The sequence below is a fragment of the Canis aureus genome, chromosome 8 (genome assembly GCF_053574225.1).
Source record: "Canis aureus isolate CA01 chromosome 8, VMU_Caureus_v.1.0, whole genome shotgun sequence".
Classification (NCBI taxonomy): Eukaryota; Metazoa; Chordata; class Mammalia; order Carnivora; family Canidae; genus Canis; species Canis aureus.
Genome location: NC_135618.1, coordinates 48,365,842 through 48,392,648, shown reverse-complemented (window position 1 = coordinate 48,392,648; position 26,807 = coordinate 48,365,842). Strand labels below are relative to the sequence as shown.

At 39.4% G+C, this 26,807-nt stretch overlaps 1 long non-coding RNA gene across 2 annotated transcripts; it reads right to left on the bottom strand.

Moving 5' to 3' along the window:
• Window positions 1–1,986: 1,986 nt before the first annotated feature.
• LOC144318113 (uncharacterized) lies at window positions 1,987–20,155 on the bottom strand. Of its 2 annotated transcripts, none has more exons than XR_013383957.1 (3): window positions 20,074–20,155; window positions 17,281–17,311; window positions 1,987–2,601 (listed from the first exon to the last, which is right to left on the bottom strand). It is a non-coding gene; the product is annotated as an uncharacterized LOC144318113 (long non-coding RNA). The 2 variants fall into 2 exon arrangements; XR_013383956.1 differs by lacking the exons at window positions 17,281–17,311; window positions 20,074–20,155 and adding exons at window positions 2,844–3,026; window positions 3,285–3,529.
• Between the last annotated feature and the right edge of the window lie 6,652 nt (window positions 20,156–26,807).

The following is a 26,807-nucleotide window of genomic DNA, read 5'->3' as shown; positions in this document are numbered from 1 at the left end:
CATGAAGGATAACAGAGCAAGGAAACAACAGGTCCTCCCCTCCCCATGAAAGGCTCACCAAAAAGAAAAACCACCCCTCTCTCCCAAAACAAAGTGACAACAAACTCTCACATTGGCTATAGAGGATGCAGGTGTTTCTTATGAATTCTCCTTGCATTCAGTGAACAGCCTGGTGCAAAGGCTTCAGTGTGGAAGAGTTTGGAAAAAAATATTAGTTGCATCCAAGGAGTATGGCCAAACAGGATGAATCTTGCTGTTGAACTTCAGCAGGGATGATACACTTGGCCCGGATAGGAGGGCCAGAGAGAAAATTCATGAATATGCCTGTGGTCTTCCAGCTCCATTTTAACTTGGGCAGTCCCTTTTTGTTCTTTTTAAAAAGCTTTTAGTTATGGAAAATTTCAAACATAAGTAAAATATCAAGAAAGTATAATGAAAGTGAGTGATAGCCGCAAGATGGTGGAATGGGAGCTTTCTACATGAGCCCCATCCACAGAACATTGACTTTGACGATAACCCACTGAAGGGAGTAACTTTATGGGAATCTGGGAATCCAGTGGAGAAGTTCCGGCATACGGCTGGTACAGAAAACCCAAGAACAGACACAATGAAGAGGATAAGAACTGTTTGACTCTACCCTCTACTCCATGGCGCACAGCTCAGTGGCAAGGGAGACCCCTTCAGTAACTGAGTTCTCCGATGGGGGAAAATGAGAGCATGTGAGCAGGAACCTGGTTTTCCAGCCACATGAGACATTGCCCAAGAGGACTTCTGTCTCCCTCATCCAGAATGCTGAGGCGAGCTGAGTGACAGAGGGCCAAGGAGAGGCTGGGAGCATAGCAACCAGGGCTCAGAATGCACCAAAGGGACACAAGTCCTTCTAGCGCCTTCATGGACTCCATCAGGAAGCCCTCACCCTCCCATGAGCTGCTGGTGATGCCTCATCTATGGATCCTCCAAACTGGCCCATGGGCACCCCTAGTGCTTTACCAAACCTGTCCTTCTCCCCTTGTCTGGGCCCGTGTCTGGGTCCCTGCCAATGCTCCCATGGTTGGAGAGTGTGAGCCTTTGCAGACAGCCAGTGAACAGGTGCAGAAAGCCTGCCCAGTTCTGCAGGATGGGGAGAAAGCACACAAACCTGAGCATTTCATGGCACCCCTAGGGAAAATAGGAAGGACACTTTCAGCACTAGGCTTGTTTTCTGGGGTTCACGAGAGGCCTAAGATCTTAAGAATTCTCCTCTCTACAATTTCCCAATTGCCTCCTGGTTCCCACAGCCCCTTCTTCTCTCCCTGCTTTTCTTTTTAGAAATCCAGAACTTTATTTTCCCCTCTGCTGTGCACTTCTCATGACTGCGCCTTACTCTGAGGCGAAAAGGTAGTAAAAGAACAGTGGAGATGGAGATGTTTCAGGTACTTACCCAGCTGTGGCCACCATCACTATAGCTACTGCTGTCAGAGGATTTGTGGGGTGGGCTGGGGTGCCAGATAATGGAAGAAGCATAAAATGAGAAATCATCCCCCTCCCCAGACCTTTAGGAGCATCCTTCCTCATTAGACTAGAAGGAGGGCTCTCTCTGAGTCTGCACCCACTGTCTAGGCATGCCTTTGGGTCCAGGCTGGGGATACGAGTGGAGAAAAAAGAAATCCCAGAAATTCACTGCTGGATTGGTCCTGCCTTGAGTTCTGTTTGTCCTTTCAGCCTGCTACCTGTGCTGTCCAATCAGCCTACTATCATTTCCTTTTCAGAGTCCTCGGATGCTGTCTCAAGTATTCTTAGCAAGCTTTTTAATTGCATGGAGAGACAAGGCAGGCTATGCTTCCTCCACGGCACCCACAACTGGAACCCAAATGATTCATATTTAAACATTTTTAAAAATATTTATTTATTTATTTATTTATTTATTTATTTATTTATTTGGATATGAGCAGGGGGAGGGGAAGAGGGAGAGGGAAAGGGAGAGAGTCTCAAGTAGACTCCCTGTTGAGTGTAGAGCATGCTATGGGGCTCGATCTTATGACCCCGAGATCATGACTGGAATTAAAACTCAGAGTTGATGCTTAACTGATTGAGCCATCCAGGTGCCCCCAAATGATTCATACTTTAAAACCCTATTTATTTATTAGGCTTTAGTTCTGCATTTTAAAAAGTCAGTTTTATTAGAGTATAACTGACATACAATGAAGCATACACATATTATGTATACATTCGATGGATTTTGACAAATTTGTAGAATTTGCATATAAACCTCATGCCGGTGGAGATGTAGAAGATTCTCATCACTTTAGAAAACCCCCTCATATTCTTGATGCTTAAAAATAAGTTTGAAAACTTCTGGGATTGAAGATACCGTTGGCTCTTAAATTTAGGAAAGTAAAATCTCTCATCTCCCAATTGCTTAACTCCACTTGAGTGGACTCCCAAATAAGGCAGCACGTAGAGTGGTTGTGCACAGAGGGCAGAGAAGGTGAGAAGCCAAAAGAATAGCCCATTGTAGGAGGAAATGTGTTTCTCTTGGCTTGGGCAGGCAGGCCTCCCGTAGAACCCTGCTGGCCAGTCATCCAGACGGCAACTCCCCGGGAGCCTTGGCATTCTGTGAGCCTGCCAACAAAACAAACACAGTCAGAGACAGCAAGCATATTTCTCAAAAGTCAAGTTGATCTACCTCCTGGTGGGGAGGCTGCGCATCCGTGTGCCAGTCACATTAGAGTAGTCAATTTCCTGCCAGCGGTCAGGAGAGGATGAAACACATGTGGTATGTGTGGGCACCCCACCTGCATGCTACCCTGCCTAAGATGCACATAGCCCAAATCTTCCTGGAAAACAAGCCTGCTCTGACTTACCTGGGACAGATGTGAATTTAGAAGAACATGCTCTTGGCATAATTCATTTTTATATGGGTGGGACTTCTCTAGGGGCAATCAGGTTGAGAACACATGTTGTAGGGCTGGCAGATCTTTGAGATGCATAGATGGTCTCATGTTCTCTTGGTCCATTTACAAGGAAATTGTTACCCCTGGAAACAGCTATCAGATTGAAAATAGTAAGTTATGAATACCCTCAATCCTTCATGTTTGAGTTCATGGAAACTGTTACTAAACTTTCATATTGGTAGACTATTCTACCAATAGAATTCATGGTTGTTCGCACTAAAGGGTGTTACTAAAACCCCATAACTAAACCCTTAAGAGTGGAAGATAATCAGGGGTAGCCCATTATTAAAGAATCTCAGTATTTACCAGTTACACACATATAGTCCAGAAGAAGGTTAAAGAAATATATACCTTTTTCAGGTCAAGTCCTCTATCAAACTGGACAGAGGCCACTGTCAACTGGCGTGGGTGGGAAGTGGCTCATCCTTTCTACTCAGTTTTGTCACCAGCACCTCAACAGGGATGAATCCTTATGTATTGATTAAAGTGCTTACTCTTCATGGTTACTATAGATATCAAATGTCTTCTGCTCCCTTTATGATATCCTGCCTCTTCTACTCAGTATTTATTTATTTATTTATTTATTTATTTATTTATTTATTTATTTATTTTTTAATTTATTTTTTATTGGTGTTCAATTTACTAACATACAGAATAACCCTCAGTGCCCGTCACCCATTCACTCCCACCCCCCGCCCTCCTCCCCTTCTACCACCCAAGTATTTAAAAATAATATGTCACTCTCTCAGCTACGTCTGGTTCCACTGAGGATAAGTGCAGGATGGGGGTCTGGGTTGAAGGTGGATGGCGAGTTTGAACCCTGTGGGTGGAGCACTGGCAGTCTTGAACATTGAAACTACCACAATAGCCATCCTCCTGGCTCTGGGTTCTTGGCATTATGATGTTAAAAGATTTTTATCCCCTCCCCCACCTTGAATTACAGTATCAAATGTGCCCTGCCCCCACTTGTTTAATTATCTTTGGAATGTCCAGGCCCCAGGAAAGAGGGTAAGGAAAGAAAAACTACATGGGTGCAAGCTATATTAACATTAGCTAAAAGTAGGAAATACACTTTTGGGGAATGTATCCCTTTTAAAATAACAAAAGCACAAGGAATTTGAAATGCAATGATTTCTTTTTCTTTCTTTCTTTCTTTCTTTCTTTCTTTCTTTCTTTCTTTCTTTCTTCTTTTTAAAGATTTTGGTTATTGATTTATGAGAGACACAGAGAAAGGCAGAGACATAAGCAGAGGGAGAAGCAGGCTCCCTGCGGGGAGCCTGATGTGAGACTCCATCATCCCAGGACCCCAGGATCACAACCTGAGCCAAAGGCAGATGCCCAACCACTGAGCCACCCAGGTGTCCCAAAATGCAATGATTTCTTGAACCACTCAGTCTTTTAAAAAATATATGGATTTAGAGGCACCTAGTTGCCTCAGTTGGAAGAGCATGTGACTCTTGATCTTGTGGTCATGAGTTCAAGTCCCACATTGAGTGTAGAGATTACTTAGATTAATAAATTTTTAAATATATTGGGTCCCCTCCCTCATCCTACAACATTAGGATCTCTGGAAGCAGTCCCAAGTACTATATTTTTAGCAAGTTTGCTAAATAATTCCTAAAGGATTCAGGAACCACAGTTTTAGAGAGCTCGTCTGCTCCCTACTTGGGAAAGAAAAGAACAGCTCTATCCAAGGAATGGGTGACTAAGAAGGCATGTGCCTCTTGAGCAATGGATGAGAGTAATCATACCCTCCAAAGATTTGATGGGAAGCAAGAAGCTGATTGCAATGAGTAAAGTGAAGAATGTGCTATTAGTGACAACGTGTGGATAATTAATTAGTTATTTAAGGACATTGGATTGTTGAATGTTGGATTAAGAATTTTTAGAACAAAAAAAAAGTCCTATTGATTTAAAAAATGAAAAGCTAGGGAGACAATACTCACAGCATTGAAGATTCCCTAAGGGAGCAAAATAACAAGAAAGATTTTCTACTGAGCTGAAGCACGATATAATATATGTTGTTTCCAGTACCAGGGACACATTTCTGTTGATTTGGAAGCTTAATTCTTTCAAACTTTACACTCTGTGCAGATGAAAATCTTGGTGATTATTGCAAGATAAACAGGATTCCTGGTACTCCACAGAGTACCAGAGAAGGGAAACTTTTCCATTGTTCAGTCAATCAACTCTTCCATTGTTTATTGATCAATCAATCATTCCACAGATATTTACTGAATGCTTAGCACATGTTTAATTTAATGCTCTGTCCTAGAGCCCTATTAAACAGACTGGTGGACAATCCTAATTATCTGGGTTTCCGTGTTTGAATACTGGCCCTGTGTATTTGTTATCTGTTTCTAAGTAACAAATTATCCCCAAACTTAGCTTAAGACACCAAACATTTATTATCTCACAGTTTCAATTGGTCAGGAATTCAGGAGAATCTTAGCTGAGTGGGTCCAACTGAAGGTCTTACATGGGATCAAAGTCAAGATTCTGGCTGAGGATATGGTCATCTGAAGGCTTGACTGGGGACAGGTGATCCACTTTCAAGATGGCTCGCTCACATGGCTGTTAGCAGGACACCCCCAGTTCCTTGCCACATAGGCTACTCCTTAGGACAACTTGAGTGTTCTTACCACATGGCAGCTGGCTTTCCCCAGAATCAGTGATCTGAGAGAGACGGAGCAAGGAGGATGTTTGTTTTATCTGACTGAATTTTGGAAATGACATCCTGTGACTTCCACCACATTCTGTTCCTTAGAAATGAGTCACTAAATGTGCCCTATGCCCCCCCCTTCCTTTTAATGGAGGAAGATCAAAGAACTTGTGGACGTCTTTATCACACCTCACTTTATCTAAAGGACTTTGTTACTTGTGTTATGGCTAGGTTTGAAGGCATACTTTAAGGTAAGGTATAAGCAAGCTGACCTAACCTCATCATTAAACCACTTCCACATACTAAGTCTGCAGAGATTGTTGACCATGGCCATACATTAGAATAACCGGGAAGTATAGCTTTTCAAAAATATCAATACCTGGATTTCATCTCCAGAAATTCTGATTCAGATGGTCTGAAATGTGGTCAAGAATTGGCAATTTTTCAAAGCTCCCCAGGTGATAAATCACTGGCCCAATAAGCTGAAAAATTGATTGATAAACCTTTAAGCAACTAGCTGCTGGATGCCACCTTAGTCTTGATTTAATTGTATGATTTGATGAGCTTTCGAAGTGTTTTGACAAATAACCTTTGTCACCATTTTTCTCCATTCGTTTTCATTTTCTACACATTCTGGTTTGGTTTTCTTATTTATATTGGATTCATTTTCTCAACTATATTAGAGTTTGACATAATGATATTTTCTTACAGCTTCATCATGCATTCACACATCTAAAGGAAAAATCTTAACTCCAGCAAAATTGGCTTGAAGCATGTGTGTGCTATGTAAAAATGTCAGGAATGCTATAATTATATTTTATCAGGTGAAGCTTAACATTTTAATAGGCTGTGTCTAAGTCTGATTTGACAGGGTGTTTTTGGATGGTGAAATGGATGCTCAAAATAAGAAAACACCACTCAGGAACTAAATGAATCACTTCTGCCAGACAAGTAGGATTGGAGTTTATTCTGAAGGGTCTGGGTAATTTTTCTGAAGTGCTGTCCTCTTTTAATGTATGTTTATTGCATCTGATTTGGAAGGGTGGGAAAATCACCCTTCTGTGACTTGTTAATCATTAAAGAAGAGTGAACATTGGCGACATTCCAGGAGAAGCCCTTAGCTGGATATTTATTTCATCTTACCATGGGTATAATTCACCAAAATACCAAGAGTTTAAGCAACTTCATTAGCTACACGGTTCCATCCATTCCTTTTCTGTGTCAAGACATAATATCATCAAATTGGAGGAATTGGCTCATTATGGCCACACTATTATTATCATTCTCATATGGGAGTGAATTTAATGTACTTGGGTTATTCTGCTGATATGTGTATTGCCTTGGTTTTGTTTATAAACAAGACAGTCATGAGTACTCTGCATTGAGTTAGGTCCTTTTTTGAAGTATAATTTTGCACATTAGGTGGAAAATAGATGAGCTACATATTTTACATAGGAGCGAAGCACTGCCAGCTCTTCTGTGAAATGTTGACTTTTATCTCTAAGAAAGATTGTTTTTTTCCCTGGAGTCTAAAAAGATCTCCCTTCGGATAGGTGGGTGATCAGGCTGCAACATCTGCCATCCAGGACTGCAGGTTTGACTCAGACAATCTGACTGCCAGCTTCCTTCCTTCTTTATAAGGCATTCTGTGGGGAATATAGGTTAAGGGTATGGGATTGGAAGCTAGACATGGCTTGGAGTTGCATCTTGACAGCTCCCTGCATGACCTTGGGCAAACTATTTCTCTACCTTCCACAGAAAGATGTCATGAGGATTAAATCAGTGTATAGATTATTCTTATTTCTGCTTGCCTTGTATATTTCTTCTCCATCTTTTCTACTGGTTATGGTTCTTGTTTCCTTTGGGAAACTTATTCCATAGTGCCCAACTTTATGCAGGGCTGGGCATTTGGTCAAAGAAAGCCCATGCAGAATTTTATCTATAACATTTTTTTCACACTTTAAAGATATTATTCCATTGTCTTTGGGCTTCCATTGTTATTGTGGAGAAGTCATGTATAATTCTTTGAAGGTAATGCTTCTTTTTCCTCTGGCTGCTTTTAAAGTTTTCTGATTGCCATTGGATTTTGGAAGTTTTACTATGATGTATCTAGATTTAAATTATATAATATATATAATTCTCTCTCTCTCTCTCTCTCTCTCTATATATATATATATATATATATATATACACACACATATATATATATATAATTATTATGCCTGCTTGGGACTGATAGAATTTCTCAAAGTTGTAGTTTGATGTCGTAAGTCATCTTTGGAATATTCTTTTCAAAATTTCTTCTCCTGCCTTCCACCGTTCTTTCCCTCCTCCCTTACTGGGCATCCAATTACATGAATATTAGAATTTTTCCAGAAGTCTCATATACTTCTGATGCTCTGTGTTCCATTCTTAATATTTTCTACTGATGTATCTTCAGATAGACTAATTCTCTGTTATTTTGGTTTAAGCTGTTATTAAATTATCTATTGAGTTCTTAATTTTAATTCTTGTATTTTTAGCATTCTAGGGCCTCTGTTTGATTCTTTGATGTAGATTGCAATTCTCTGATTAAATTCTTTATCTTGCTATTTTTTAGTAGATTAAAGTTATTTTAATTTCTGTAGTTGATAATCTAACATCCCATTCTTCCTCCTTTTTATCTCATCACTTGATGTTACTGGTATTGTTTTATTAAATGCAAGAAAAATGTATGAAACACTGTAGAAATTCTGGATGATGTAATTGGCCTCTAGAAAGGGCATAGTTTTGATTTTAGAAAGCAACAAAATAGAGGCAGATCACCTTTTATCTGGGGTAAGATCGATCTGAAAAGAAGTTGGATTTTCCTTTGTATGGGATGATCTATATTCGGTTTGCCCATAATTCAAGGGTAGACTGCTTCAGGGCTCCCAATGAAACCTTGGTGTGTTTACTGGAAACTCTTATTTTTGACTAATCCTGAACTCGTGTTTTTGTCTCACCACCATTGTGAGACCACTATAACTCTGCTTAGCCTCACAGGATTTTAGGATCTGCTTTTTTTTGGCTTCTCAACCTCCCAGCAGCTGGTTACAAATGTATAAAGGCCTCAGTAGGAAATGCAAAAGCCAAATGTCAAGCTTACTTTTATTTTCTCCATGACCTTGGCCTCTCAAGTTATGGCTACTTGAGTCACCATGAATTATACTTTTTATTCAGCTCCCTAAGATTTCCAAAAGAGTCGTTCTTCTTTTTAACCCTCTAGATATTACTTTCTAACTAAATTCTCACTTTTAAGCTGCTTCCGAGTTGGCAAATGCCTCAGTGGGAAACTTGGTACAGAATATTGAACTTTTCCTTGCATCCTGGCCACTTTGGTAGATTTCCAATGGCTTCAAACATGTATAAAAAATTTCCAGCTTTTCTAGTCATTCTCATTGGAAATATTGGTCTAATACAAATGAGACCATTATAGCCAGAAGCAGTACTCTCTCTTGGAAATCTTAATTTTGGTCTGAGTCAGAAGAAGTGGAAAGGCCAGTGGTAATTTCCAGGGAATCAATTCTCAGACTTGTTCTGATATGATCTCTTGTGATACCCTAGCTATGGCATTTCCCTGAGACTAATTGTTCATCCTTGCCTTGAATATATTATCCAGCCACTATATTTTCAGTAAAAACTTTCTCAAACCTAGTGTGAGTTTCTGTATATTCAAATAAACCATAAACATAAAACACATCTGTCAACCATGTAGAATGAGAAGACTCATTTGTATTCATGCAAGAGTGTAGTTGTGCAATGTATTTGGTCGGGGGCGGGGGCAGGGAGGAGTTTTAAAAAGAACTCTGTGAGGTACCTGGGTAGCTCAGTCAATTAAGTGTCTGCCTTTGGCTCAGGTTGTGATTCCAGGACCCTGGAATCTAACACTGTATCAGGCTCCTGCTCAGCAGGGAGTCTGCTTCTCCCTCTCTCTCTGCCCCCCTTCCCTGACTCATGCTCTCTCTCTCTCAAATAAATAAATAAATAAATAAATAAAATCTTTGATTAAAAAGCACAACTCTGTCACTAGACTCCTTAGCAAATTTGGAGAATTCATCCCCTTGGGTCTCAGTTTTCTTATCTATAAAATTTTGTTTGGACAAGATTACCTCTGAAATTCTTTCAAGCTGAAAATTTTGTTCTTTTTAATTTGTAGCTAATTGATCCCCATAGGAATTGAATCCACAAACTTTCCCTTTTAAACGCTTGGTCTTACCAATTGATCAGGCTAATATTCTATATACAAGGTTCCTTGTTAAAAAAAAAAAAAAAAGGCGGGGGTGGGGGAAGGTAGCTATAAAACTTTCTGTCCATGTAAAGCAAGGTGCATCTGAGTAGGAGTAATTTTTCTTTCCATAACATTGTGCAAGGCATAGGCTTAGTTGGAAAGATCCCTTTGATACTGAATGGCAATGATTGGTTCTATCTGACTTAGATGTCACTTTACAACCACACCTCAAGGTGTTCTTTTAACCTGAGGACTTTACAAAGAAAGGTACTAAAAAAGTTAATTGGGGAGATCAATCCTCCCATTTTGGAATAGCTCTATATAGTTACTTCTAATTAACATAAGCATATATATCCATAACTTTATAGTTATATAAATATATCCAACATATACAGCAGAATCTTTGGCTTTTCTAACAGGATGTGAATTATTAACTGTGCTTCCAGCTCAGCGAGAAACTATGCATGCCACTATTAGCTCTGTGGATGTCATCATCTCAGTTCTTGGTAAATAGTTTAAATTTGAATTCTAGGCTCCCTTGAAAGCTTAATAACAAGATACATTTGTGAAGTATTACCAATCTAATTTACAGGTTCTCGAAAACTTAGATTTTATTGAAACTGACTTATTGGGGGAGCTGTGTACCTGGCACACTTTTTTGCCCCTTGGGGAGAATTCCTTTGGCCCTATGATATACAGCTATGTCAAATATGCTCCCTTATGTCCATACTCCCATCATCGCCATAGGCCAAAATGCCATCGTTTATCATCTAATATTATGTCAACACCTAACCTCAACTCCTGGCTGATTGGTCTTCCCATATTCTCTGTGGGTCCCCTACAATCTATTCTCCCTTAGATACCAAGTGATCTTTTCAAAATAAAGGTCTGATTGTTTCATCCACTTGCTAAAAACCTCTATGTAGCTTTCCATTGGTCTCAGGTTACATTGCTTCATCATCTGACCGCTGTCTATCTGCTCAATCTCTTAATCTACCACACTTCAGCCCCTTATCTCAGCCACAGTGGCTCAAATTTACCATAACAATCTTCTTCCATGAGGCAGTTACATGTGTTATACCTTCTGCTTAGAACAAACACTTTTCTCTGTATCCAAGAGAAGTCTACTCAGCCTTCAGATCTCAAGTCAATCAACCCCCTGGTGGAGATTAAATCATCAATCATAATCTTTTATGACTGCATGCATTTCTGCTTCACTGCACTTAGACGTATTCCTGTGTCTTACTGACTTGTGTCTGAATCTCTCTTTAGGGGCTAAGTTCCATGTGAACAGAAATTTTATATCTTTCTATTTACCACTTTTTTCACTCCCCAGAGTACAGCAGCATGCCTGTAATATAGTAGATGCTTAATAAATATGTTCAAAATAAATGAAGGAAACAACTAGTTTATATTCATCATTTCATTTATTGCGAGGATGGTTTCGAGGTTGTTTCCATTAAAATCTCCTCTCAGTGAGCACACAGTGTTGAACATTTTCTCTGGTTTCACCCCCTGAGATGAGCTACCTCAAAAATAATTGATTATTGTATTTGTTTCTATTGAGAATTAAGTAGCTGGCAGTTTTCCCATTTTGCATGGCTTTTAAGCAGGCCAGAGTGAAATTTAGCATTGACTTTCAGCTGGTTATGTTCATTAACCATGATCTATTTACTTAGCAAACCTTTTTTGAGCACTTGCAGTGTGGAAAACACCGTCCCAGGCGCAAAAGGTACAAGTTTAAGAAACTAAAAGGATGTGTAAACTGTCTCTAGTTTTCTTCCCCAGAGGCAACCACTGTTAAGAATTTCTTATATAGGGGATGCCTGGGTGGCTCAGTGGTTTAGCGCCTGCCTTCGGCCCAGGGTGTGATCCTGGAGTCCCTGGGTCGAGTCTCACATCAGGATCCCTGCATGGAGCCTGCTTCTCCCTCTGCCTGTGTCTCTGCCTCTATCTCTCTGTGTCTCTCATGAATAAACAAATAAATAATCTTAGAAAAAATAATTTCTTATATATCCTTTCAAAAGTTGTTTCTATGTATCTATCTCTCCCTTTCTGTAAATCAAATTATAACATAGTACACTTGTTCTGCACATTGTTCTCCTCACTTAAAAATGAAAATTACAGAGCATTCTGTATCAAAACACAGAAGGTTGCATCATCATTTTTAATGAATGTAGAGTACTCTATTGTATGTATGTACCATAATATAGTCTTCTTATTTTTTTCATTTAACATTCTTTATTTGGATGTACTATGCATATATGTCTATAACCCACCTCAAAAGCTTGGAATAGATTAAAAGGCAAATAACTAAAACTAACATATGGGATCTCATATCCTATGAGAGTTCACTTGGAAGACCAATTGTAGGACCTGGAAATACTCACATTCAGAGAAGGAAACATATCTTTTCTTATATGACCCTATAGAGTCCAATCAGTGATGGATAGTCAATGTATTATGGCTGGAGGACCAGGGCTGAAACTCTTGTCATTTCATCTAAACAAGGCAGAAGTCCCAAGGCAATTTCAGAACCTATTTAATAGGATTTCAAGGGATCCATTTGACTACATACAAAGCTCTCCAAACTTTGGTCCAGACTTTCTTCATTGATTTAATGTAAAGCCTAATAAAATTCTATGGCTTAAAATAAAACAGCATGAACTTGATTCAGGCTCAAAGGCAACAGTGTCAGTGCCTTTTTCTATATCTTTATCTTTGGGAATTTAATTATCTTATTAAGTCATGGTTTAATGGAGCCCAAGGACTGAAACTGTTCCTGCCTGGTTGTGTTACAAAGTGAACAGCTGACATTCTTACAAGATGAAGAGCTGCTTCGAATGCTAAAGACAGAATCTTGGCTTCTCCCCTGAGACAGCCTGAGTAGTCATGATTCACACACTGCGGGCACCAACATGGAGCTGGGCTGGGGTTGGGATGCTGGTGTTTCCTCAAGCAGAGCCTCCCTGGGTTCCTTCTTCCATCCTTTCCAAAGAACAGATGCTCCATGAGTAAACTTGTTCTCAAATGTAATGCAGCTCTGTGATTTCTATTTGATTCTGTATGAAGTTATGTGGATAGAGCCTAGATGTGTTTTTTTTTTCCTCAAACATATTTTACCAAGACAATTACCACCTAGAATTACATCTATCTATCTATCTATCTATCTATCTATCTATCTATCTATCATCTATCTATCTATCTATCTATCTATCTATCTATCTATTTATTTTAGAATTGCATTTAAAATGTAGCAATCAGGCATAGTATTTTATATTGTCCAGTGTCCAGCTTAAAGTGAAGGCACAATGCAAGTCTTGGAAAAAGCTCTTTGTTGTCTGAGGATCAATGGATTGAGGTCAGGTGATTGTTACCTTGTACAAGATTCACAATGGTTTTAGGTTTGTTTCCGTTCACTTTCTCTTTGGAAGAGAGAGAATTGTTGAGCATATGTCGACTACATTATCCAACACTGCTCAGTGAAGGTATTGAATAAGATACTCGTTATTAGCAAACTGAATTTTTAAGTTGGTACAGTGTCATATTGATGTATTATATGGAGATGGTCATTTCTCCTTTGGAGTTTATATTATTGATAGCCTACTGGTCTTGGAATCTATCCAAGACACAATGCTTCATACTACTCTACTAAGCCCCATATTTTTCATATATAAAACAGTCACAAGATTGTTGTAAGGACTCTGTAAAATAGTTCATGTAAAGCCCTTGGCACAGTGCTGGCAACAAAGTAGTCACTCATCCAGTGTATTTTCAATAAACATCTAATAAATGCCCTGCATGAGTTAGATGCTGTTCAGACTACCAGAGACATATGTACAGACCAGGACCATTATGCTTACATTTTGATTTGGCAATATAAATAAGCAAATAAACATGATATGTATGAGTCTTATGAAGATAATTACTCATATCTACTAATGTAATTGAAATCGAGCATTTGAGGAGAGATAGTAAGATGAAATGGGGTAGTACACTAGTCTTGGGCTGTTTGCTCTCTGATCCATCTTTTCCATTTCCCTGTTGTAATCCTTATGGTGTGTGTGTGTGTGTGTGTGTGTGTGCACATGTGCATGCGTTGTAGCAGGTGTTTCCCAAGATCCTATGTCATCTGGCTTCCAGATGGATTCAGCCAATGGGAGACACTAGTGGGAAATTAGAGGACCAGGGAAGAAAGAAACCAGGATATTTCTCCCCCTCTCTCTGCTGACTGGGTGCCTAGCAATGGTTGTGTTTCTTCTGTGGCTCTAGCTTCTGCTAGACTGTCTAAAGCTTCTTCCAGCTTCCACTTAGTAATCCTGGCTCATGAGATCTAATAATATCACTTCTTTCTTTTGGCTTTCCAGGCTTGGGTGCATATAGTTTTCCTGCTTCTGTAAATATTTGGGTAGTATTTATTGTGTAGCTCCAAAGATTATCCATCATATGTATAACTAATTGCCTATGTTAAATTCCCTCTGTTTAATATACTTAGAAAGGTTTCTGCCTTCCTGGTTGGATCCTGGCTTGTACAAAGTTAGAGAAAGTCTTTCTGTTATGCCATTTGAGATAAAACCTAAAAGCCAGGGAGGGAGCTAATCATGTGTTCTGAAGGAAGAACATTCCAGGCAGAGGGAACAGCTCGAACAAAAGCATTGAGATTGGGATGAACTTAGAGCATTTGAGGAACAAAGAAAAAATAAGTATGATTGCAGCATGGTGAATGGTACAGAGAAGTATAGAGAAGAAGCTGAGGCTGGTGGATAGAAGATCTTGTAGGCCAGAGTAAAGATTCTGGATTTTACTCTAATGGGATTGGAAGCCATTGGAATGTTTAATGGTGAAAGAAGGGGCTGATCAGTAATATTATTTATATTTGAAATAAATTGCTCTGGCCACTCTGTAAAGAATATTATAGGTTTATAAAAGTAGGACAAAGACCAATTAGTGCTTATTGCTTATGATCCAAGCAAGAAATGATATCAGCTTGCACTAGAGTGGAAAGAAATAAAGAGAAGTAGGAAGATTGCTGATATGTTTTGGAGGAACACCCCACAGAGTTGACTGATGAGAGCTATGAGGAAAAAAAAGGAATCAAGAATAACTCCTAGACTTTTGACCTTGAAGTTTTTGTTGATAATATAGTTTACCCAGATGAAGACTAAGGGAGTCACAGATTTTCAGAGGAAAGAAAATATTTGATTTTGAATATGCTAGAGATGTTTTTTGATGTCTAGATTAGAATTGTCACATAGGGAGCTGTAGAACATGTCTGGCTCTCAAGAGAGAAGTCATGGTTAGAAGTATAGACATGGTAATCAACAGCACCAATCCATGGACATGGATAAATTGCTAAGGAAAAGAATATAGACTTAAAATTAACCATTATGATTATTGTTTTTATTGTTGCTATTATTATCTTATAACAAGGTTTCATCCTTCTTCAAAGTTAAAGCTTTGACCAGAGCTTGAGGTATGCTGAGTTGATAGAAGAATGTGATGAAAATGTGTATAGTGAGCAGCAAAATGGCCAATTTGCCTAGAGTTTGTTAGAATATTCTTATCCTTTTCTCTGCAGACCAGATGGCTAGCTGGGTAAGTAGTAAGTGTGATGGATGGTCTGGGGCTGTGAGCATTACCTCCATGTGCAAGTTTTCTGGAGAGAGGCCCAGTCTAGTTCATTATAGAGTAGTGAATAAATCTGCTTCATATTCATATTTGGTATGAATAATTGAATCATCCATACCAAATTCCCTTATATATGAGTGTTTCATCAAGAATAAGAGAAATTGTGATGAGTACATTTGGATGTATAAAGATTTAGTTTAGTTTTTTCAGTTTTAAAAAAGAAATTTGAAACAGTTTGTTTTTAAGGCCAAACCAGTTCTTTCCAGAAAATTCTCCATAAAAATCTTAGGAAATACTCATTTACTTCAAAGCAAGAGTTTAGCAAGGCACAGTGAGTTCATAATTTGACCTCCTTCTTCTTAGGTCATTGCTTAGTGAGTCTCCAGGAACCTAACTGACCTGCTTCTGGTGTTCTTCAGTGCCTCTTGGGCATATGTGTGGGGAAACCTTGATAAGAGAAAATGTTTTGAATATTCACAGAAGGTAGAATTAGGAGTGACCTTGGTGCTACCATATGGAAGTCAGATATACCCAAGAATAACACCAAAAGCAGAGTCTACAAGATGTTGTTTATTCACTCTTTATCCAAGTCTTAATTTAATGCAACATAAATGTATGGTTAAAAACCTGTTTTGATTGTCCATTTCCTAAATTGATAGAGTATGGTTGGCTCTATTGATTATAGGCAAGGATACATAGTGTGACCTGATAAACAGCAACAAGAAGATGACCCAGGGTGATATTTCATCTTCTCCAGTGCCAAATTCAGAGCATGCTAGCCCTGAGGATGGTTTGGCAATCTCCATCATATTAGTGATAAACTAACTTACACAGTCCTAAATTAGGCTAATCAAATCTATCGGAATTCTGAACATCAAGATTTTAGTCCAGGAAGTCCCTCTTGCCTTGGACAGTGTCAGATGGAAGCCCAAATAATAACTTAATTTTGTTTCTACCCATGGATGCTATTTATCTATGGCTCTCTCATTTTTCTCCTATTTTTATGCTAGTAGACCAATAATACATGATAAATCCATGAATCCATAATAATTGCATGTTCATATAGCAGGGGTTGGTTGATGGTAAAGACTACAAATCAAGAAATATAAGGCAAACTGAATCTAACAATAAAAGACAAATATCCACCAGTTTTGTTTTTGTTTCTGTTTGTTGTCTTTTCTGTTTGTTTGTATTTTGCATACTGGAGGTCCTAAAGTGATTTCTCTCGGCAGTCCTCAGCATGGTACTTATTTTCAGTTTTTAGTGCTGCTCTTATATCTCAAGACTTGTTATGAATCTATAGTAATTAAATCAGTGTGGTACTGGCATAGGTATAGACAAAGAGATCAATGAACATGCTAGATAGCCCATATAATAGAGGTGGTATAACATATCAATGGAAAAGATAGGTATATTAATTAATGGTGCTGAGATATTTGTTGTCTATATGGAAGAACATCGAATTGGACCCCTACTTCACACACTATATACAATGATTTCTGAATCAAATGCCTAAATGTACAAAGGGAAACAATAAAGCTTTTTATAAGAAAATAGAAGTGGATGTTTTCATCAACTTCAGATATGGAAGGATTTCTTGAACAAGACACAAAAAATCCATAAAGAACATGATCAATAAATTTAGCCATGTGGAAACTAAGCATATGCATTCATCAAAAGTGAAAATTAAAAAGTTGGGGATGTCTTCCTTTGATTCTATTTAGTAACGTTAGTATATTAAGACCATCACAAGCTATTAGAATGTTGAAAGATGTCAAGGCTACTCATATGTGACAACTTATACTGACCTCATTTCTGTTATCCATGATCCTGGCCCTCCTATCAAAGTAATAGAAAGGATAAATTTAGCATAATTGCTATTTCTTGCTTGTTCTGCAGAGTGTCAAAGTACTTTTGAACTACTTGAGTTAGAAATATGCTCTGTGGCTTCTCTCACTGTTGCTAAAATATACAGTTTCTTCAAAGAGCGGGACTTTATAACTTGAAATCATTTGTATGAGTGTGTATTTGTGTGTATGCCTGCACATGTATTTTAGAAAGTCCAGAAGCACTAAAAATGAGTGTCTTCCCCAGAGTTTAAATGTAATATATGGTCAGTGTAGAAAAAAAAAATTAATACAGACTACAAAAGAAAACTTAAATCACTCAATTTTCCTACTGTCCAGAGTCAAATATTATTAGCACTTTGGTGTGTATTTTGTTCTATATGTGCCACGTTGTTGGCAGAGTATTGAATTCTGATCAGTTCACTTAATAATCCAAAATTCCTCTGGGTTGTTATAAGCTCAGTAGAAACATTATTTTTAATGGCAGCCTATGGAAAGTATCATGCCATAGGCTCCAGGACCATATTGCCTAGGTATCAATCCTATATTCGTTACTTACTAGCTGTGTGGTCATGGGCAAGCTACTAAGTGGTTTTTGCCTCAGTTTCCCCTTCCATAAAATGGGCTAATAATAGTATGTACCTCATAGGAAGGGCTGTTGTGAAGGTGAAATTTGATACTTATAAAAATGTTTAAAACTGTGCTTGGCAGGTAGTAAATGGTAGTTGTTATTATTGTATGTTTGAAGGAACCACCAGTCCTACTCAAATATTTGTGCTGGAGCTTTTCTTGGTATCTTCTCAATACTCTCTATACACAGAAGACCCTACAATCTGGATTGAGCGGCTCATGAGTGTCCTAAAAGGTAGTTCAAATGGGGTAGTTTGGAGGTCTTCAGAGGCTCAGGGCACAGATGATCTTCTGTTTGCTAGGGAAAAGCCACTGGAGACCTTCAGGGAGCTAGAAGGCCCCCATTGACATCAGTGAGAACTACTCACTGGGACTCACTGTGCCTGCCCTGAGCTGGGATTCCTCCAATGGGATGTTTGGCTTGTCTCTTGATGCTGACTTTTCTTCATATGGTCCCCATAGGTCCATTCTCTATTCCCTTAGCCTCAGGTAGCATCCATGCCCCAAGATTATGCCCCATCTCTCCTCCCAATCAGGAAGAGAGATGAGGGGGCATGATCGCCTACATTTTTCTTTCCAGCCGGTTATTTTGCATAAAATCCATCAGCCAGATTTCTCCAAAAGTTATTCCTTGTGATCATCAGGCTTATTTTGGAAGTTACAAAGACTGGATGTATTTCTTTCTTTCCATTCTTACCCTAATAATCCCAAATTCCTTCAAATGCCTCTGATTAACTAGGAGAAGGGTCATGTATAATGGAATGCAGAACAAAAAAAGCACAAAGATTAATATTGTAAGATGTTAGTTCATCATAAATGAATGTATCATAATTTGCTTAGTCACTGTCCTATTGCTGGACATTTAGATTATTTCTAATTTTTAGCTATTAAAACGACACTGTGATTAACATTGCTAAAAACCCTTTCATATTTTGGGTGACTTAGGATGAATTACCAGAAGTGGTGATTCTGGGCGAGATGATACCAAAACATAATAAATGCTTTAAGAATTTCCTTTTTTGTGTTAGGAATAGATTACATTGAGAAAATTAAGCATAGGAATAGTTTTTTTTTAATATTGCCATTTAACTGTCTAGATGCCTGTAATATCTATTGTATTAACTAAAGGAACCCACAGCAGCTTGTTGATGTCTGTATTTCTTTGGCTAAGGGCTTTGTTCTCTCTTTAAACTATTAGTAGCCTTGGTAATAGTGAAAGTTTAAAACTTTTCACTAAAAGAAAGACTACATTTTACTGGATTTTTAACCGAGAATTGACTAGTGTAGGTGGCATGGCTAATGGGAAAAGGAGGTAGGTAGTGCCACAGGGTGTCACCTGTGGTATTGGAGGGGGTTCCTGGAGGTACCAATAACCAAATTATAATCTGCGAGTCTTAATAGGGAAATGAATTGTAATATTCCATTTTCATTATAATATTTTCAACCAGAGGATAGCAGATCACCAAATAAACACCAAGAACAGAGATATCCCCTAATGTTGCTTTTGTAGTGTCCAGTCTCATGGATAGACTGAGCTTTGTCCAGTGAAGGATTCTGTAAGGGGTGCTAGGAGTCTAAGCCTACCATAGACACCAGGACCTTATTTGTCTGTAACATAAAACTCTTTAATACAAAAGAGTATTCATTGAAAATAAAAGAGGTTATGGAATATTATAAGCAATGTCATTGTCCTTGTGACGCAAGCATAATTATAGATAACAAACTAAAAATGCTATCCGATAGGCTTGTAATTAACATCCCGTTGATCCTCACCAGGAACTGCTGAGAGATTTAGCCAGTGTTTTTATTCTTATTTGATCTGGATTTTTCTCTCTTCTATAAAGCCTCTAAGATCTGTGAATTATTTTCTGCATATCTCATGTTCTTCTTGCCTTATGTGGACCTCTGCTGGAATGCTTGCTTCCCTGAGTTAGAGAACTTATCACCAAAAAGTACAGGAAATCTTCAGTTTCTGAAAGTGTAAAGGCTCAACATTTAGTTTAAATATGGAGCCATCATCAACTCTGTTGCTATGGAGATCCTTCCTCCCATGTGCTCTGAAACATGTCTGCTGCCAATTATCCAGAAATAACTTCTCTATTTCTATGGAATTTTCTCTCTTACCTACTGCTGCCTCTGTATTCTGTTTGAGCTTTGGTGGAAGGAGGAGGGCTTTTCATTTTTATTCCTTGCAGGCAGGAAAGATAATTTTCAATGTGTCCAAGCTAAAAAGGATCCCCACTGTGTCATTTCCTGTGTAACACTATTAAACATCCCCATTAGCGACAGTGGATGAAGGTTATTTATTTACTTTTATGCATTTCATACAGTAGAATAGACTACCATGTTGGTAGCAGTGGTGGGAAAGGTGATTATGGGTCAATTGTACATTATTAGTCAACCTAATGTGACAGACGCTCAGGTCTGTCCCCAAGCCCCCGGCCCAGGAGTTTGATGAGCCATACGATTTTTCATATGAGCTGCCACTCAGATACTCCAGTGAGCAGTTAGGAGTTAAGGATGGGGTTTATCTACTTCTCAATCTTGATTTGGTTCATTCATGCTTGCTTGGGAACTAAAGAGTCTTCAATGTCACTTGGGTAGATTTGAAAGCACTCAGTCTATAACCACAGAGCTAGATCCAGTTAATGACTTTACACAGCAGCAGGATTTCAGTTGCTCAAATCCCTATCTTACCTCTCTCTGTAGGTCAGGAACTTCTGCTGCCCCTAAAGGAGCATCCTTTATCTGCTGCTTCATGCTTAACCCTGGTGGCATCTTTGTGGTTGACCATTGCTTTCCATAGGCTTAATCAAGTGGTATTCCAAGAACATCTCAGATTAACAGAAGATCTCCGTTGTATTTTTACAGACTTGCTTTTAGAGAGTAATTAAATGAACACAGATCTGTTCTGAAGTCCTGAGTTTCCTGCATTCACAGCAGGGATGGAGAAACAGGGATAGTTCTCTGAACACTTTGCCCATTGGAAGCCTATATATAAAAGGAAATAAAAAGTTTGTTTGCCCCCACCTCTTTTCACCATTTTTGCCATAAGTCTCGGAGAATATTATGGAACAGATTCCAAGTATCACTGGCGGGGTCTGTGACAGAGGTGATAGATAGCAGGGGAGGGGCAGTGAGAGACTTTCCAGTTTTGTACTGCTTATAGGTTAATCTACAACTTCCCAGGCCAGCAGGTTCTGAATCTTTAAAACCATTGACATTTTCCTAGACCAGAAACCCTAGGGAAGCTGCATATAAGGGCCTGCAGATATGATCATTGAGCTTTGGTAGATACAATGACTGCCCACATTCAGTGATCATTTAACACGATAGAAATCACCATGCCTCTTGATAGCATCACCCAAACAATTTTCTTCCTCCTTTCCAAAACTGTACCAAAAGCTATCGTAGAAGAATAGGGATTGCAGGAGGGGAATACTAGGCAGTGCTGAGGAGATGACAATCTGCTAAAGTGCTGGCTATAATGCACAGACGGGCATAGAAAAATATCCAGACATAGCTACAGATAGTCCATGTAGAGGAAGATTTTTACTCTCTACTGGATGTGTTATATAAATGCATATACTACTTATATAGTAAAGTATTTTTTAAAATGTCATGAAAAATCAACTCTTCATATTTGTTTATGAGTTTGCTTGATAGTCCAGTCCAAATCACGGGTAAGGATCATGTCTATAGCACACTTTGACAGATGCCCTCAGGTCACGCATAGTTCTCAAGTGAAAGCTCCAACCTCACCTCCCATTCAAGAAAGCACCTAAAATTACTTGAATCATGATCATATGATTAAGGGGATAAACTTTTACATGCCTTAGTTTCCCTTTAAGAGTAAAGGTATCCATAAGCTTGATGTATGTGTCAGAAACAAATTATACAAGATGCAATGTTTTGAAACAACGTGTTTGAGAACCGCTAATATCGATGGGCAGTCACTGCATTTGGGTGAGATGTACTAAGGATTGTGTGTGATACCAAGAAGATCAAAGTGTCATCTTTAACCTCAAAGAGGGGAATTCTGTATCACAAGACAGCTCATGATGAGTTTCTGCCTTCATTTGAGTGTCTAGATATTCTGAGGACAACTTGCAGCTGGGAGACTGGGAGATGTCTTCATGAAGGGGGTGTCTCCCCAAAGTGGTCTGATTAAAAGATCTGGAGGTACTTGTAGGTGGGCTGAGGCTGGGGAGGGCTGTGGTTGGCAAAAGTTGTCTTTAGAGGACATTGCAACCTCTCTGATGACAAGGGATTTGTTTCATCTGCCACTCTATACTTAATGTCTAGAGCCAGCCATAGAAAAGGTGCTCAGGACTACTCACTGTGTAAATAATGAGTCAAAGGGAGCATCAGCGATAGAAATTGAGCTGGTCTGGGATACAGCCTCGGAATCTCAGTGCCATGCTGGTAAAGCCATAGCTGTTCTAATTTTCCTGGTGTGCTGGGTTCCTGGGAGCACTAACAGAATCAGTCCTTCAACAACAGCCTTGGAAGATTGATTATTTCTAGGGTCCAGAGCCCCTTACCGGTTGCTGAGCAGGAGACAAAGAAAGAAGACAAGATCTCTGCCAGGAAACAGTTTACAGATTCCTTTGTGTGACCGGCTTTTAATAAGTTGCACATTTACAGAGCTCCAGACGCTTATCTCTGTATTCATGTGACCCTCACCCTTATTCCTGAGTGTTGATGGATGACTTAAATTATCATTTCCCCTTTTACAACCGCTTCGGGATCCTGAAGTGGAAGGACTTGCCTCTGGTCTCCCAGCCCAGGATTGCAGAGCCGGAGAGAAAATCAATGTCTCTCCACCTTGCTCTGGCTCTTTCCTCTTGCACAGACTGGGACCCTATGAGGCCTCCGTGAGCTGCCTGGTAAGTCTTAGGAGGCCCTGCCTGCTACTGTAATTAACGTGTGGATAATAGATTTCCCCTCCTCTGGGAAAGAGGAACAAAACAAAACAAAGCAAACAAACCAACAAAACCCTCTGAGGTTTTCCCTCTGCTTTGTGCATTGACTTGAAGGTTTCAAGGTATAGTGAGGCTTATAGGAGTTAAGATCTGTGCTTTGTTTGAGTTTCTGGCAATCCAGGAAATGAAATTTGCATTTTTCCACCCCTGACTGGAATTCTTGTCAGATTTCTTCTGTTTAGTTCATCTGCATACAACCCTCTTTAATTTACAGTGAGTAAAACCCATCCTTCCATGTCTATTTGCCCAATAGTTCCTTCTCCAAGTGGTCCAAGACCTTTGGGCAAATAAGTCATGGAATATATAGGCTGAGCTGTACTGGCAGGGCTCACCCTTGGGATAATCATGAAGCATTTGTCCATCTTTGGTTTCTTCCTTTTGTTTTTCATGCTCCCAGTCATACCCTCACATTTTCCCTTTTTTTCCCTCCATATATAAATATACTGTCACTCCAGAAAAACGTTTTAAAACAATTGGATATTCCATTCATCCAACAGTATTGACCTCAGGTCTGCTATGTGCCAGGCACCTTGCTATCTGTATCAGCTTTCTATTGTTGCAAAAACCCAAAAATACCACAAACTTATTGGCTTAAACACATTTGTGAGCTTGTACTCTCTGGGTTCAGGAATCCAGACATGGCTTAGCTTTAGGTCAAGCTGAAATCTGGGTGTCAGCTGGCGCTACAGTCTTTAGCTATGCTTGATGTGCTCTTCCAAGATCACTGGTTGGTGGTAGAGTTCATTTCTTGGTGGTGGATGATGGAGGTCCCCTTTGTTCATTAGCCATTAGCTGAGGCCTACTCTCAGCATCCAGAGGCTATCCTCAAGTCCCTGCCACGTGGCTTTCTTTCATAACATGGGAGCTAACTTCTCCAAGACACCAGGCAAGCACCTGCTGCTGCTTATCTCTCTGATTTCATTTAAAGACTCACCTGATTAGATCAGGAGCATCTCCCTCTCGATTAACTCAAAGCCTATTGATTAGGGTCCTTAACTGCATCTGGGGAATATCTTCATCTTTGTATAATGTAATTTTGTCATGAGATTAATGTCCCATTACACTTATGAGTCCTGCCTACGCTGGGGGCAGGAGGGGATTGATTGCACAGAATGTGTATCCAGGAGGCAGAAATCTTGGGGGCCGCCTCAGAACTCTGCCTACTTAAAGCTATGCAGGGAAGATGTAACTGTGAGTACAACAGGCCTCCATTACACTTAGATTTAGTGGGAGAGCCAGAAAATAATACATAGGTATTTTTAATTTGTGATATGTTCTCTGAAAGAAAGAAACATTGATATGAAAAATACTATGCACAAGTAGCATTTACATGGGGTAACTTTTCTACAGAGCTATATGAAATGAAAAGGAACAGTCACATAAAGATCTGGAGAAAGAGCATTCCATGCAGACGGACCAGTGAATTTGAAAGCATGGGGGTCAGGAAGACCTGTTCTGTTTTTGGAGAACAGACAGGAGGCTGGTGTGGTGGGAGCAGGGTGCAGGAGGAAATGAGGTCTGATAGGTAGGCATGGGCCAGGTGAAGCAGAGACTCAGATGTCATGGTAAGATGTGTTGGAGCTGGGAAGCTAAAAGTCATTTTAACCAGGGTGAAAATAGGATCTGATTTAAGATCTGCAATATTGTGATTTCTAATAAAAATATATTTGATTTTCATCCCAATTTTTTTTTGACACAGAGCTTCTAAAACTCTTAGAATTTGCTTCGTGCAGAGAAAGACAAAACTGTCAATTGTTTGTTAATAAGGTGACTTTTGACCCTACCCAAGGATGGGAGCTTGTTGCCAGTGGAGTCAAGTATGTGATTATAGGTTAGAACTTTAAGTCCCAATTCCACCCCCTGATGTTAAGGGAGAGGAGAGGTGCTGGGGATGGAGTTCAATCACCAAGAGCCAATGATTTCACCAATTACGCCTAAGTAGTGAAGCCAATATAAAAGCCCCAAGATAGGAGATTCGGAGACCTTTGGAGTTAGTGAACATGTGGGGACTTGGAGACAGTGGTATGCCTGGGGAGTGCACCGAAGCTCTGTGCTCCTTCCCACATACCTTGCCCCACGCATCTCTTCCATCTGGCTGTTCCTGAGTTATATCCTTTTATAATAAACCTATGATGTAGTATGTAAAATGTTTTCCTGAGTTCTGTGAGCCACTCTAGCAAATTAATCAAACCCAAGGAGGGTCCTGGGAACCTCCAGTCTATAGCCAGTTGGTCAGAAGCCCAGGTGACAACCTAGACTTTCAATTGGTTTCTGTGTGTATGTGTGTGTTTGGAGGACAACCTGTGGAATCTGACATTATCTCCAGGTAGATGGTGTCAGAATTGAATAGAATTGTAGGCCACCCAGCTGGTGCTGGAGGATTGCTTGGTGGTGTGGGAGAGCCTCCCACATGTTGGAATTGGGTGTGGAATTATAAGATCACTTTATGTGAAAATTGAATCATAGTAGTCCAAGGGAGGGAGCAGGGAAACCAGATGAGACAATTTTAAGAGTCCAGTAAAGAGATGATGGAAGGCTGCAGATGAGTGTTGGCTGTGGAGATAGAAAGAAGGAAATGGAGTCAAAACATATTTTAGAGACATTCAGAAGGACAGGAGTTGCTGATGGATGGGACGTGGCACCCAGCAGGGGCATTTCAATTTTAAAAGGTTAATCACTTCGCTTGAGGTCACACAGTTAATAAGCATCTGCAAGCAGTTGTAGATGTGGGTAGTTTAGCTCCAAATCCACTATCCTTTCTTCATCCCTCTAATTCCTTAGTGGAACCACAACTCAAACCAGGCAGTAGATGCCACTAATTGAGATTGCTGAAAATATGCTGCAGATCCACTTTTTTCCCCCTTAGAAAATGTAGGTAGAAATAGTGGGGCATTGCTTTATAAACTCAGCACATACTCAATTTTATTGCAAACCAGAGTAAGATGATGCTGGAAGCCATGGTCTACCAGAGTTGAAGATCCTTTTTCCCTGGAATTTCTCCAGAGGAACGCATCATGGGATCTTGGACACTGGTTGGTTACCATTGTGTTGTTAAAAACACTTTTGTATAATGATCAAGGGAAGAAGGCAAAGAGGGAGTAATTGCAGTAGATTTGGTTTATGATTTTGGCTTTTTTATTTGTGAGTCAGGTTTGAAGGCTGAGATGACCTACAGAGGCACTCAAATGATCATAAAAACAAGCTCTCTCTCATTGCCTGCCCTCCTGACCACCCCATCCAGAGGTCCAGGGGAAGACAAAAACATTTGCATAAGCGCCAGACTGAATGATTTGGTGTCTATTAATCTACATACTAGAGATAATAGTTTTGTTTTTAAAATGGCCATAAATTGTACTAACACAGACAGGGCCAGTGAGAAATAAAGGGTCTTATAGTGTTGAATAAGCTAACTTTTTAAAATTTAAATTCAATTTGCCAACATATAGTATAACACGCAGTGTTCACTCCATCAAGTGCCCTCCTCAGTGCCCATCACCCAGCTACCCCATCCCCTCACCCACCTCCCCTTCTGCAACCTTTTGTTTGTTTCTCAGTTAGGAGTCTCTCATGGTTTGTCTCCCTCTCTAATTTTCCCCACTCAGTTCTCCTCCTTTCCTTTATAATCTCTTTCACTATTTCTTATATTTCACTATGAGTGAAACCATATGATGATTGTCCTTCTCTGATTGACTTATTTCACTCAGCATAATACCCTCCAGTTCCATCTACATCGAAGCAAATGGTGGGTATTCATCTTTTCTGATGGCTGAGTAATATTCCTATATATATATATATATATATATATATATATATATATATATAGTGATATATATATATCACAATAGCTAAACTGTGGAAGGAGCCATGATGTCC